Source organism: Cibotium barometz, chromosome 34 (genome assembly GCF_041138505.1).
Source record: "Cibotium barometz isolate CiBa-2024 chromosome 34, ASM4113850v1, whole genome shotgun sequence".
Classification (NCBI taxonomy): domain Eukaryota; kingdom Viridiplantae; phylum Streptophyta; class Polypodiopsida; order Cyatheales; family Cibotiaceae; genus Cibotium; species Cibotium barometz.
Window position 1 is genome coordinate 32,835,984 of NC_141079.1, and position 14,917 is coordinate 32,850,900.

Consider the following 14,917-nt stretch of genomic DNA (forward strand, 5'->3'; position numbering starts at 1 on the left):
AGTGTAATGTAATCATTGTCTTGTACTCTCTTTTACTTAACCATGGCCATCCCATTGTTTTAGCCACCATAGTTGAATCCTAACCCCAATCCTAAAATGTGAACAAATAATAAGTTTCTTTAATTTACTAAAATCCAATTTGTATTACAAAAGGATGAGAAAATATAGTTTATGAATAATGGATAGTTGTACCTTGGGAAATTGGGTTTGTAGATGACCTTTTATAATAATGGATAAAAATATTGACTCCTTGCTCCTTCAAAACTCTACGAATTTCTCTATAGATCCCAAGACTTGTGCAAACTTTAATAATCCACCTCTTGCAGCTCAAATGATTGCTTTGAACCTTGATAATCTAACCTAGATTCACTTTGGCACTTATTGCATTATAAACTAAGAAAAAGGGTACTCTCCTAGCTTAATGAAAAGTTTGTGAATTTCTCATGGAAAGGGAAAGAGGGGGGGGGGGACTCTTTTTATATTTGAAAGTGATGAATGTATGCCTCTCATGCACTATTAGTCTTGTCAACTTAGAAGTCCATCATATCTTTATGCAACTTTACTTGAATCTTCATGCATCTATCCATTTTCTCATGCTCTCAAGCACTTTACATGCATCCACCCATACATATAGTTAACTAACACGTCTATGCACACGTTTAGAGTTATCTATTAGTTCACTATGCTTAACTCCACATTAATTAATATTTTTCCTTCCAAAAGTTAGCCCTAAGAAATTCATACTCACCTTTCAAACTTATACTACTATAATCTTTCATCCATTCACCCTTGAATTTAATTAAATTACACTCTATTCACATCCTTTGCTAAGGGTAATGCGTAAATATTTTATTTTATATTTTTACAAATAATTCTTATTATTTAATTGTACTCTATTCACATCCTTTACCAAGGGTAATGCACAAATATGTTATTTTATCTTTCAATGGATAATTATTATTATTTATTTTTAGAAATAATTATTTTTATTTATTTTAAAAATGATTTTTATGCTTTTCTTTATTTAATTTAATCCCAATGTGCAGGGAGTGTAGGTGCACATCGGGAAACCAAAACTTAAATTTAACACATGGCATCTCGACTATTAGTATTAAATTATGTTTTCTAACCTCAATAAATATTTTTTATTTAAAAGTGCTCATATCAAAATATCATCTTCTCTCACTAGAAATATACATCCAAAATAAATTCCTCAACTATATTAGGATAAGGGGAAGAGGGATCTTACACTCTCCCCCACTTGAAGATCCGAAATTTCCTCATCTTACAAATTGGGGATAATATCACCTCAACTCTTCCTCTTTCTCCCAATTAGCATCCTCAACTGAGAAAAACTTTCATATGATTAAATATTCTTTTAAGATATTGTTCCTAAGGGGCTTTTCTTTGCTGCCCAAAACTGTTATAGTTCCAATTTCATGACCTTGACCAGGAAAGGTGACGTGCTCGTCATCCAATATATGACTTAGATGTGCAACATACTTCTTCAATAATCTGAAGTGAAAGACATTGTGAATCTTTAAGTATGGAGGGAGAAAAATTTTGTAAGCTTGATCTTTAAGTCTCTTCTTATAATCAGGCATGGTCCATAATATTTGGGTGATAGCTTCTTGTACTTTCCACCTTCGATCGTATATGAAGAAAGACCATATCACCTTTATCAAACTCTCTGATAGTTCACTTTAGATCAGCATAATGCTCTTGAATAGCTTTGATATCCTTCTTTATAGTCTTCATTTGATGATCCATTTTGTCTAATATTTGCTTCATCATTTTCACTCTGATTAATGTGTTGGACCAATTCAATGGCATTATATAATTTCTCTGTAAAGTGCCTTAAATGTACTCATCTCTATGCTTCGATAAGAAAATTCTACCAGATGTACATAATTCTTCATCTTCTAGGTTCTCATCCACAAAACGCTCAAAGTATATCTTTGATCACTTGGATATGTCTGGTCATTAGTTTTCATATGGTAGATAGTTCTAAGATCTAGAGAAGTACCCATAACTTTAAATAATGCAATCCGAAAGTGGGATGTGAACTTAGCATCTCGATCACATTGACTATTCTTTTAGGTGCAATCCATGAAGTCTGAATATTTCCTTCAAGAAGGCTTCAGTAACATCAAGAGTATTATATGGCTTTTTCAATGGAATCAGATGAACAACCTTAGTCAAGCGATCTACCCACGATTATATCTTGCATTAATTAAAGGAAATCCAGTAATGAAATCCATACTTATACACTCCCACTTCATCTGCGGGTTATGTAAAGGGTTCAAGTCTCCTGGCATTTTTTATCCTTTTGGCAGACAAACAGTTTCAGTGGGTAAAGGATTTGAAATCACGTTTACCACGAGTAAGGAGGCCTTCTTGCTAAGTGCTTTAGATCATCTCTTTTCTTCCCGATGTATAATCCACAAGCATGTGCATCCATCTTCTTTGCCTCATGTTAAGATCATTCTAAGTGAAAATACATTTTAAGCTCTTATGATCTATAACTAAGGTGATTTTTTATCTGAGAAGATAAGTGTCACCAAGGCTTCAAGATGTGCACTATTGCAAGCAACTCTAGGTCATGAACATAATAATTCCTTTTACGAGGTCTTAAGTTTCAAGACTCATAAGCTATGGGGTGTCCTTCCTACATTAGGATTTTGCCAACAGTGAAATCAGCGGCATTGGTAATGACTTCGAAGGGCTTCCCAAATTCTGGCAAGTTCAGTATAGGATTCATTAGTAACACGACCTTTAGCTTATCAAACACACTTTGACACATTAAAGAACAATGAAAGGGAACATCCTTCTTAAGAAGTGCCATCAAGGTAGAAATAATCTTCGTATACTCGGGAATAAAGATTCGATACCACCCTATCAACCCTAAGAATTATGTGACTTCCTTTATTGTCTTTGGTTCTAGCCAATCCATTGACAGTTTGCACTTTTGTGGGATCCATTGATATTCCATCTCTTGGCCTATGAACCCTAGATATTTAATTCGATCAATAAAGAAACTAAACTTGCTCTTCTTGGTGAAAAGTTAATGCTTTTTGAGGACTTCCAAGACTTTATCACATGCTTCTCATGATTCATAACATTCTTGGAGTAAACCAGAATATCATCAAAGCAGACTAAAACAAAATCATCCAGATGCTCTGTAAATATTTCTTACATCAATAAATTAAAGATATCAAGGGTATTAATTAATTTGAATGGCATTATTGTGAACTCAGAATGTCCCTATTGGTGTTAAAAGCCATCTTAGGAATATCCTGCTTCTTAATTCTGATCTCATAATATCCTGATTTTAAGTCAATATTTATAAATATCAGGGCTCCATACAAATGGTCTAACAACTCATCTATCCTATATTTTTTCTTAATGATAAGTCAATATTCAACCCTCAATAATCAATGCATTATCTGAGAGTTCCATCCGTCTTTGTCTGGAAAAGAATTGGCACATCCTAAGGGGATACATTGGGTCAAACAAAGCGTTGATCCCAAAGTTTCCTCAACTATTCCTTGGGTCCAATTGCTTTTAGAATGGCCATATTATAAGCTCTTTTTGTAGTTGGATGAGCTCCAGTAGGTATCAACTATATCTCATGATCAACTTCACAAGTCACAGACATTTTAGATAAATCTTCAGGAAATATGCTAGCATACTCACTCAACCATTCTGGTTTCTTTGTATTTGACTCTACCTAGAGGATTGAGCTTGACAATCTAGATTGCTTGTGTCTTCCTAAGTTCCTTCAATAACTTGGATGCCTTTATAAGTTCTAGGATAGGGGCTCCAATTACTCCAATCCCTTACACCTTGTTTCCATGAAGATACATGAAGGAAATAGTTTCTTTGTGTGACAATCTAGATTGCTTGCGTCTTCCTACGCTCCTTCAATAACCTGGATGCCTTTATAAGTTGTAGGATAGGGTCTCCAATTACTCCAATCCATTGCACCTTGTCGCATAAAGATACATGAAGAAAATAGTTCCTTTGTGACAATGAATATTAGCTATTTCTACATGAGCCAGTCATACCAAGAATCCCATTATATATGCCTAAGGACAAGACTCTAAACTTAAGTTTGGTCAGATTCCCATTCAAGGAGAACTGAATTATATCCGCCTCATGGCACATAAGAACCTTTCCACTTGTATTGGTTTACCCTACGTCTGGGCGATTACTAATTTATGCAAGCATCTGGGTGAAATAAACGAATGAGTTCTTCTGGAACGAGCCAAAAGCTTAAAATCTTTACCTTTGAAATTGATCGAGGGACATGATTATTGAAAACTACTAGTTTTGTCACCTTGGTGTGCTATATAGCAGCATGAATTATGCCTCTTTCTTCTCTCTTCACATGAGTTATGGTAATAGCATTAGAATCTATTAACTGGCTAGAGCTTACCTCATCTACTCCAGTTTTGAGGTTGGGGTCCTTAATTTCTCTTGATTGAAGAAATGTGTCAGCAAAACATGCTTGGCCGGGGGAGGCTTGGTGTGGTGGATGTTAGAGAAGCCGGGTTTGATTTCGAGGAGGAAGAGGATGGGGAGGTCGGTCTCTTTCTTGTCGTCCTACACACAAGCTTGAGCTTGGGCTTGCTTCACCACAACACTTACCTCAAGAATATGGCATTAGCAAATAGTTGTGCATGTGCTCAAAAATAGCTTTAGTATAGAGCATGCATAAATTCTCTCTTTCCTATACTCTTTCAATCCCTCCGCTCTTTCTCACATGCTTTCCTCTTATCTACTCAATGTATCTCTCTCACACACAAATCAAAGCACTAAGAATGTGCTTACCATGTTGACATCCAAAAAGATGACCTCAGTTTACGGCTAAACAAGGTTATATAGCCCCAAGATAAAATGTAAAACACCATCATTGTAACATGCTAGAGAAGAAAGGCAATATTGCATGAACATGAGCAATCATTATTTTTGAAAGTTAAGAGAATATCACACTCTTATGATACACACTTTTTTTTAGTGGAATTATGATACACACACACACCCTCTTCATTTCTATTCATAAAAGAAGGTAAGCATGGAAACCACAAGTGAGTACATTTAATGGTTTAACATCTTAAAAGGAAATAGATCTTGTACTCTCTTTGTTGCACAAACCCTTGTTTGCTGTCACAAGAATGTGTACACACTTTCGCGCTTCCATACCCATACACCCATACACATGTATGTACATAAAATAAGGTAAGCATGGAAACCATAAGTGATTGCACTTAACATGGTTAAAACCTTGAAAGGAAACAGATCGGTCAATCTCTTTTCACACACACACACACCCTTCCTTTTACACTCTTCTGTTGCCATAGGAACTTATCAATGCCTTTCTCTTCCTCTCTTAATGACGGTGACAAGAATCTGCTTGCTTATAAAGGGTTAAACCCCACTCTCATGCACTCAAGGGGTGAATCAAGCGCTCTTACTTTTGCATAGCTACTCTTGCTATTTTTCTTTGAGAGTTGACTAGTCATTTAACAATAAGAAAAGAATGCATACGTATTCAAACCCTAAAGGTGCTGCCTAAAGAGAATGTGTGACCCTAATTTTTATGTGGAACATCTTGTTAAACTCTTACCCTCTCTCAACCTCTCTGTCATGGACTGACATCTCATTAAACTCTTACCCTCTCTCAACCTCTCTCTCACATACTAACATGGTACTTTAAAAATTACATGCTATGGTCTTGAGGTAGGACATGGCAAGCTACAATAAGCACAACATGGTACTTTAAAAATTACATGCTATGGTCTTGAGGTAGGACATGGCAAGCTACAACAAGAACAACATGCATTCTAGATCTATTAGATGGGATATATACTTTAAAAATTACATGATATGGTCTTGAGGTAGGGCATGGCAAGCTGCAACAAGAAACATGTATTCTAAATCTATTAGATGGGATATATACATCCAGTCAATAGGATCTCAAAGCAAGCAACATACATTCAGATCAAGACTAGCAAACCCTAGCTTTGGTAATAGGTATTTGAAGAGAAAATTGTAGCATGGTTTAGAAGTGTAAGGTGTTTGTGGGCATCACTACTCACCACATGAAGCTATGGGTAACTAGCGCGAGAACTAGACAAAGACGTCTAGTCTTGGTGCCCAAGCAGTACTGTGAGCACTTGCCCATGCAGAGATGGAAAACAAGGAATCATTGGGGCATTGCTCTTGCAGAGTAGGGAACATCTTTACATGATCTACAAGATCCTTAGGGAGTATCATTGATGTGACTACAAGGACTTCTTGTGTGGTTTTCGCTATCTCTGTGATGGTTACACTATCCAACACATATGCCAAGCTCACAAACAATCGGAGATCTGCTAGCATGTCATTTCCTTATTGACCAGTGTGTATGAAATTTAGGGTTTTACAAGATTAGGGTGGATGTGAATGATTAAGCATCATGATTAGAATTTAAGTTAATGCTAATGATAATGATTACTCACTAGAGTTGAGAGAGAGAGATTGCTAAAAGACACAAAAGAGAATATGCAAAAAGTACTTGTGCATACTTTCAATCAGAAAACTTGCCTTTATATAGGCACCAAACTAGCACATCACACAACTTGGATACTTATTTGACATTTTCCAACACTCCCCCTCAAATAATGATTCCTAATATAATGGGTGATTTGGATTACAAAGCATACTTTTTGCTTTGGTTTCACCAACTTCACCATGTAAGGATGACTTTACATGTTTGACAAACAAGGAGTAAACATGATAACATAAATACATAAGGAGAAGTAAGGACTAAGGCTGGCCAAGACCACACAAGACTTAAAAGGTTCATACATCTTTGATAAAGTTAGCCTCTTCTTTGAAGGCTTGATTTGAAACTTCTTCATAGTTTTCACACTGTGCTGATGACATCTCCTTCTTGAACAAACGATCTTCTTCTTTAAATTTGAAAGAACCATTATTGGAGTAGACAGTTTGAACTTCAACTTTCTTCTTTGAACTACTTGAGACTTTTTTTTGTTGAAGACTTTAAGTTGTCCACTAATTTGGACTTAGTGACATCTTCATGGTTTTACATTATCGGCTCAATTTCCACTCGCTCATCTCGCATCAACACACCTTCACCATATAGGTGCATGTTGGTGCTAAGATACTATGAGAAACCTAGTCCTTCGACATGGCAATTGTAGTACACCTTGAACCTAGCCTTAGGCTTTTTGCTTTTGAGATTAAGAAGCCATAATCATGTACCAAACCTTCAACCATAGTGGTTACATGCTAACAGATAACGAAAACATTGATGCTCCACCTAAGCTAAAAACTATAAGTATTTGGAGCTTGAAACTAGGGGACCAAACCAAGGGGCTTTTATAAAAGAAAGCAATAGAGTGATGGAGAAATCCCCAAGGTCAATATTGCACCCTCAATTGCTAAAATTTATGCACTTGATTACTTAATCATTGCTTAATGGAACTATACAAAAAATGAAAGTTTGATTGGTTCTCACTATATCCACTTGATGAAAAGCCTTGCAATTTGTTCTATGGGAAGCTCAAACCATTGCTAAATAACACCTCAAGGGGTTTTAAGATTTTGTAAAAAAATGTCCAAAATCTGCATTTCTTTGTTTTGCTCCTCCCAGCTACCTATACAGAGCATCAATTGACTTGAAATTTCATGAGGAGGTAGCTTTTATCAATAAACCATACCTAAAAGGAATTTGTCCAATTGCTTGAGAAATTCATCAATTTTTGATGTGCAAAGGTGCTTGTTTGCTCTGCGTGTTGCATTTAAGATGGGCCCTTTTATGTGTAGTTTAGCAATTGAAGGACCTTTCTTTTGAACCAAAAAGTTTATGATTTGGTCCATTGTGTAGAGGGAGAACCAAGCAAATCATTCTTGGTAGGGGTATTTTGGCAGAGGAGAAAGAGGAAAATTGGGATTAGTGAGACCATGGTTCTAATACTATGTAGGAAAATTACGGCTTCATAGGATTAGGATGGATGGTAATGATTAAGCATCATGATTAGGGTTTAGGATAATGCTAATGACAATGATTACTCACAAGGGTTGAGAGAGAGAAATCTAGACATGAGAGATTATGAGAAAAGTACTTGTGCATAACTTCAACTTGCCTTTATATAGGCACCAAAAGGTTACAACCAAAATCTCCCATGTGGGATAAACATCTTGATCTAAAATGGTGACCCTTAGAACATCCCACAATTTGATACCTATTTGACATGTTCCAACAACCAGCCAGAGAGGAGGGGATTGGCAGAGTAGGAGAGTCACTAGAGAGGAAGGAGCGGTTTTAGAGAGAAGGGGGCTACAATGCAAGAAGAGACATTATCAAGAGCTCGCATGGGTGGAGCTGGCATCAGGAGCTAGCATGCACGAGTGTTAAAGGGGGGGCACACAGGGGAGGGGAGGGGTTGGCTATGAGGCTTGGGGGGTTTGGGCTACACAAGCATGAAGCTAGGGGGTGGAGGAATGTTGGCGTCGCAGGGGAATTGCCAGAGCTGGCATGGATGGAGTTGGCATTAGGAGCTAGCATGCACGGGTATCAAAGGGAGGGGAGGGGTTGGGCTATGAGACATGGGGGGTTTGGGCTACGTAGGCATGAGACTAGGGGGTGGGGGGAATGTTAACATCATAAGGGGAGGTTAGGGTTAGGAGTATTTTTTCTTTTGGAATAATACTCATGTTAAAAAAAGGGTTGTGGAGTGGGCGCAAAGAGGAGGGCCATAGGGGGATTAGGGTATTTTATAAAATAAAAAATTGGTGCTTATTTATTGTATTAAATAAAAAAGAGAAAAAAGAAAGAAAAAAGAAAATAAAAGATAAAAAGAAAAGGAGGGCTTCTTCTCTCCTTTGTTTTTTCTTAGTTTGATATTAAAATAAAAAAGAGAAAACTAATAGGGGGTTGTTTTTTAATAGAGAAAAATAAGAAACACAAGGGGAGTTTTTTAATAATTAAATAATAATACGGAAAAAGAGAAATATGTGGGATTTTTTAAAGAGAAAAACTAAAATAAAATAAAACAAAGGAATAAAAAAATATGGAAGTTTTTGTTAAAAAATAGAAAAAATACAATAAATAAAAATAAATAAAAATAAGAAGAAAAAGACAAAGGCTTTTTTCTTCTTTTCGTTTTTCCTTTTTTCTTTTTTATTTTAAAGGGAGGAAAAGATGGGTGTAAATTAAGAGAAGGGAGGAAAAAATGAAAGAAGGGGAAGGGGGAAGGGGGGGATTTTTTTGAGAGGGAGTGGGGGCATTGTATGCGCAAGCGTGTGGATAGGTGTGGGTGAGCCGGGTGCAATTGTGCATGTGCGCATATGTGAAAACGTGTGGATGCACATGCATACGTACGATTACATGTGCAAGTGTGCAAGGACGTGTGCCTATTTATGGATGAAAGTGTGAATATGCATGCAAATGGGGTGCATGGGAATGTGAAATTGTGTAAAAGGGAGTGCACGTGTGTGTGCACGTGTGTGTGTGTGTGTGTGTGTGTGCAAATGGGAGTACACACGTGTGTGCAAATGGGAGGGCACACGTGTGAAAGTGACTGTATGTGTATGCAATGGTGAATAACTGGCAAGGTTGGCTTGCTGTTTGCACTCTATTCGTGCTGGAGATGTGCCTTTCTTCTCCACTATGCTTCCTATCTGTGCTCTATTCATGTTGGAGATGCGCCTTTCTTCTCCCTGTGCTTCTTTGATGCTCTTGTGCTACTTGCTCTGCTAATGCGCTTCTCGATCCTGCCATGCTAGTGCTTCTGCTTTGACGTGCATACCTTGCTTTTGCTAAGCCTTTATCTTCTCACAGGCTAGGTGTGTGCGTTGTTGCGCTTCTTTGCAGAGACCCTCACCTTGTTATTGTAGAGACATGAAAGGTTGCTTATGGTATGGACAGAACTAATCGGTTGTTGCTATCGCATTGTGATGGATCTATAATATTTTCTTTTTTCCTCTCCCTCACAGGTCTATGCTTGGGTGTAGACTGACTATAAAGTCTTCTACACGCTGCTCTTTTTTCTCCTAGTGCTTGTTGTTCTTGCTATGTGTGTTTTCTCTCTACTTATCGGATTGTAGCCCTATAATGTGTAGTTGAGGAGTTCCTCTATGATTGACTAGTTGTACAACCAATCAAACAAGGAATAAAAATACCTAATCCTACCTCTAAACAATTGCTAACGAAATGCTAGTGCAAGAAAACTAATTCTCTAAATCTCTTAACCATGTACTAAGAGACCAATGATGCCAAACAATAACTAAATGAATGAGAATGATGTGGAGATGCAATAGAAAGGTAGACCTAGGCTCTGATACCATGTTGAAAATCATGGATCAAGCTCTCCTAATGAGAAAATAATTACCTAATGATAAACTAATCCTACACTAATCACAACACTAATTTAAGGTGGATAGAAATGAAGAAAACTCATAATGAGAGTGTGCTAATTAAGATGCACTAAAGTACAATTAAACAACAAGATGAATTAGCTTAGATACATAAAGAGACTTGAGATAAGTGCAAATGATATGATTTCATTGCTTGAAATGGTCCCCTTTTATATGAGGAGGTACACCCTTGGGCTTGTACATCTTCATTCTATGGTTTACACTTTCTTCGCTACTCAACTCACTCCCTACCTCTTTCTTGTGCTCTTTGGCACCACATTTCTCAAAACAATAAACCAAACACTGAAACTTCTATGGTTCCACGTTTGAGGATTTGATCATGGTATGGTTAGATTTCCCTATGGGAAATAAGGTTAAGCATAAACGCACATTGATTAGCCCTAGAGAAAGCCATAACCTTGTGAAAATAGACACTTGGGTATCATTGGGCCACCCTCCCTAAAGAAAATTCTTTGGCGTCGATAGGTGCCAATGGAGAAAACATAACAGTTCTAGGTTCCTTCAGGTATGCTACTCAAACAATTGGTCAAATTGTGGAATTTGAATTCCATGCAACCCCAGATTCCCTTGAATATGATGTCATCCTTGGTGGAACTTGGGTACGTGACTTATGGTATTCAATTAATGAATCCATGTGAATAGTCACCTTGCATACTTCGGCATGCATTGTGAAATCGCTCTTACAGGAGGAAGAGACCTTGGAACTCTCAACATATATTACTTAGAATATCCCAAGAGTTATGCTAGCGATAGGGTCATCATGATGGTCGACGACGCAAAGCAATCACCCACAATCCAAGCACAACTTTATCCACAACGAGAACACAATCTCATGACCCTCGAGTTATGGTTGGACTTGAACTTTATAATAAAATCACCACAATCCAAGCATAACTTTATCCACAACGAGAACACAATCTAATGACCCTTGAGTTATAGGATTTGTTCGGTCAACCAACACTCAAGGCTCATCTTGAAAGATTTCCATTCACAAAAGACATGAACATGCCATGTTTGGGGTACTTTGAACAAACAATGTATATAGAATCTACTCCTGCATGCGTTGTGCTAGAGATAGGGTCATCATGATGGTCGACGACGCAAAGCAAACAATACCATACTGCATGGAAGAGGATCCAACCCTAAGGGATTTCTATGAGAACACAAAAAGCTACAAACCTCTTTCTTGAAAACCCCTCTAAATGGAAACATAACTTCTACATCAACAACCAACTTCGATTTACCATCTACTCCTCCGACTCCATCTTCACAACAAGAGAAAGAGCTTCTATTTCTAATGTCAAAACCTCTCCATCGAGACAGCCACTCTTAACAAAGTTCCTAAAGCATTCCACTCTTACTTTGATAAGAAACTCAAGGGAAAAGCCCTAGAGCCAATGCCTCTTCATCAACCAACCTCGCCAAAAGAGTGGGCCGCATGCTCAATACCCTCATCATCAAAAGCCACTCCACAAGAGACTCAAGCCTCATCGTAAGAATGGCCACGAGTCTCAAACCGGAAACCTCAGTTTCCACCAATGTGGAGGGCCCCAAATCTTCACTCACATGAATTTGAATTCCATAGAGCTCTTTAGTGTTAAACACAGAGCTAAAATCATTAATTTATGTTTGATTTGTGTGTTTTATGTTTGATTTGTATGCATTAAAAGGTTAGCAAGTATTAGGGGTAGCTTAATCATTTGAAAAATTTCACAAAAAACTTTTAAAAACTCTTGAAATTGACGAATCTTCCTTAATTGATTGGCTTTTATCATTAAGGGGGTGATTAATCCAGTTCAAAAGGTTAAAAAAAACTAGAAAATGTATTTTTCGAGGTCAAAATTGATCATGTAGGGTGTCAAAATTAATGTTTTTGGGTGTTTTAGGAGCATCTAGATGCATCAAAACATCTAATTGCATCAATTTCTTCACCAATTAGAGAATCTTTGCTCTCTTTGGTCGAGTCTTTGGCCTACTTTACATAAAGAAAAAAGTTAAAATTAAGAGCTTAATTAATATTTAATTATTAATTAATTTACACTCTAAATTAAGCACAAAACTTAGCAATCCAAGGATCTATCTAATGATGTGCTTAATGGTGTGGATTAATTGATGATTAAGAGTTAATTAGGACTCTTGATTAATTCTAAAGAGAGAAAGATTAGTGGAAGGATTAATCTTTGATTATTTTTAAGGACTGACTTTTTTTCCATAACTCATTAAGGTTAATGAGCATTGAATGAAAAGATGTCCCTTAGTTGGTAAATGGCCACTTTTGGGGGTCATTTATGAAGGGTGTAAGGGGGTGTCATAAAAGTGTTGACTTTTTTAAATTCCCACTTACCTTCTTGGAAAAATGCTCATATCTCACCAATTTAAAATTCAAAAAATATTCCCTCCACACAAGAAAACTTGAATTTTCCTTTAGACTCCAAAAAAGGAGAAAAAGTCTGTGAAATATCCCATTTCACAACGTGAAAAGGTCACCCCATTTCACGGTGTGAAAAGGTTCGGCTGCTGTGGAAAAACAAATCGTTAAATACCCCATTTCACGACGTGAAAAGGTCCGTTTATTTTGTGACGTGAAAAAGGTTTGTCTATTTCAAAAAGGAAAAAATAAAAAAATTTGTGGAATATATCCCATTTCACGATGTGAAAAGTTATGTTTATTTCACGATGTGAAAAGCTTTCATGGAGCAAAAAAAAAGGCCTTGTTTGGAGGTCAATATCTCCTAAACTGTGAGTCCGAGGAATATGTTCTAGTGCTCATTGAGAAGCCCTACCTTAATCGAGCTCTTCGAAATTGGTCTTGAGCATCCGAGGGCGAAATTCGTCGTTTTGGCCTCCAACCAACAACCTCAAAATTTGAGCTGAAAATTTGAGCCAAACAACGGACTTAAAAGCACTAAAAATCATCCGAAAAAGATCGCGTACCATATTCAGGCTACTTTTTGAATATCTAAACAATAAAATCACGAAAAAGTTGACAAAGTTGTAGTACTCCAAAAACAATACAACTCACATAGCTATTTTTTAAATTCCTTTTGGTAAACATTAAAAAATGGGTTACGAAAATGAAAAAATCTTTTTGAAAAAAAATCATCTTGAGATAGTGATGGAAAATAGGTTTTGAGACCTCCTCTTCCATCTGGGGTACTATTGGTATGCACTTTTTTCAGAAAAGTTTATCCTAAGAGGGCATTCACATGCGCTTTTGAGACATCTTCCATCTAAGACGCTAGTGACATGCACTTTTTTCGAAAAGCAAATTAGAGCAAACGGACCCTCGTTTAACTAGAGAAGGGTGCACTAACCTAAAAAGAAAAAAAACAGGTGTACTTGCTCATTAAGGAGCAATTGGCAATGTCAAGATATCGCAACAATAGAGGGATTACGTGGGCCCACATCCAAACTTAACCCAATGGCTAAAATCTTCGAGAGCCGTTGAGATCTATGCCCCACATGCATCTCCCAATACCTTTTTCCATGTCGACGACAAGCGTGTCATTGGGTTTCACATCCCCTGTTACATCAATCCCTCCGGGATTTGGTCCCTTGCCTAGCACTACCACAAGTCCTAAGTCTTTTAGAAGAGCTAGGTACCAAGCCTTTGCAACCCCTAGATGCCCAAACCTTAGGCATATTGACTAATCTAGGAAGGGGGGTTTCCCAAGGACTAAATGAGGTCATAATCACAAGAGTACCCACACACGGCCTTAGTGACTCATTCAAGAATGTGGCCATAGAGATTTCCAAAATTATGGGTAAGTATGATGGAACGATCGAATCCTGTTCAATTTATACAAATGTTTAAACAGAGATGTGAAGCCTTTGGAAATCCAAACTATCCCACTAAGGTACATGTGTTGAGTTTTTGCTTAGTGGGAAAAGCTAGTTGATGGTTCATTACATTGATGCCTGCAAGATTAAGGTGAATTTCAAGACCTTGAAAATAGCCTTTATCCACGACTTTTCAAGACAAGGTTATCGGTGGAGTGCAACAAGAGAACTCTATTCCATTGGGCGAAAACAATTTGAAACCATTAGAGATTTTATCCTTCGAATAAAAATCTTAGACTCACGATGTGAGCTATGGGAGAAACTAAACGATGCTCAGATGTTTCATGATGGGCATAAAGAATAGCATCTTACATAAGTTGATCATTGTATCCAATCCAAAAATATTTGATCATTGTTGTAAAGAAGCAATACCTTTAGATGACAACATGATGGAGGATGTACACGATATGAGATCCTCATCTAAACCAAGTGAAACACACGCTAAAGAAAAATTGATCTCGGAATTTTTATTCCCTAAATTCTACACAGCTTTCTTAAAAGCTTTGAACCAAAATCTCCAAGAGAGAATGAGCTCCCTCAAGACAAAACATCCTTTATGTCTCTCAAAGTGGTGGACCTAATGCCTTGTGTTCATTGCCACCACTACCATCCCAATTCCCAATGTGCATAC

The 14,917-nt window shown here is 37.2% G+C and overlaps 1 protein-coding gene across 1 annotated transcript in view; it reads right to left on the reverse strand.

Moving 5' to 3' along the window:
- The window catches only part of LOC147618931 (small ribosomal subunit protein uS17y-like), a 178,550-nt gene that overhangs the window by 77,844 nt on the left and 85,789 nt on the right, over positions 1–14,917 (reverse strand). The gene's annotated exons all lie outside the window — the stretch shown is intronic.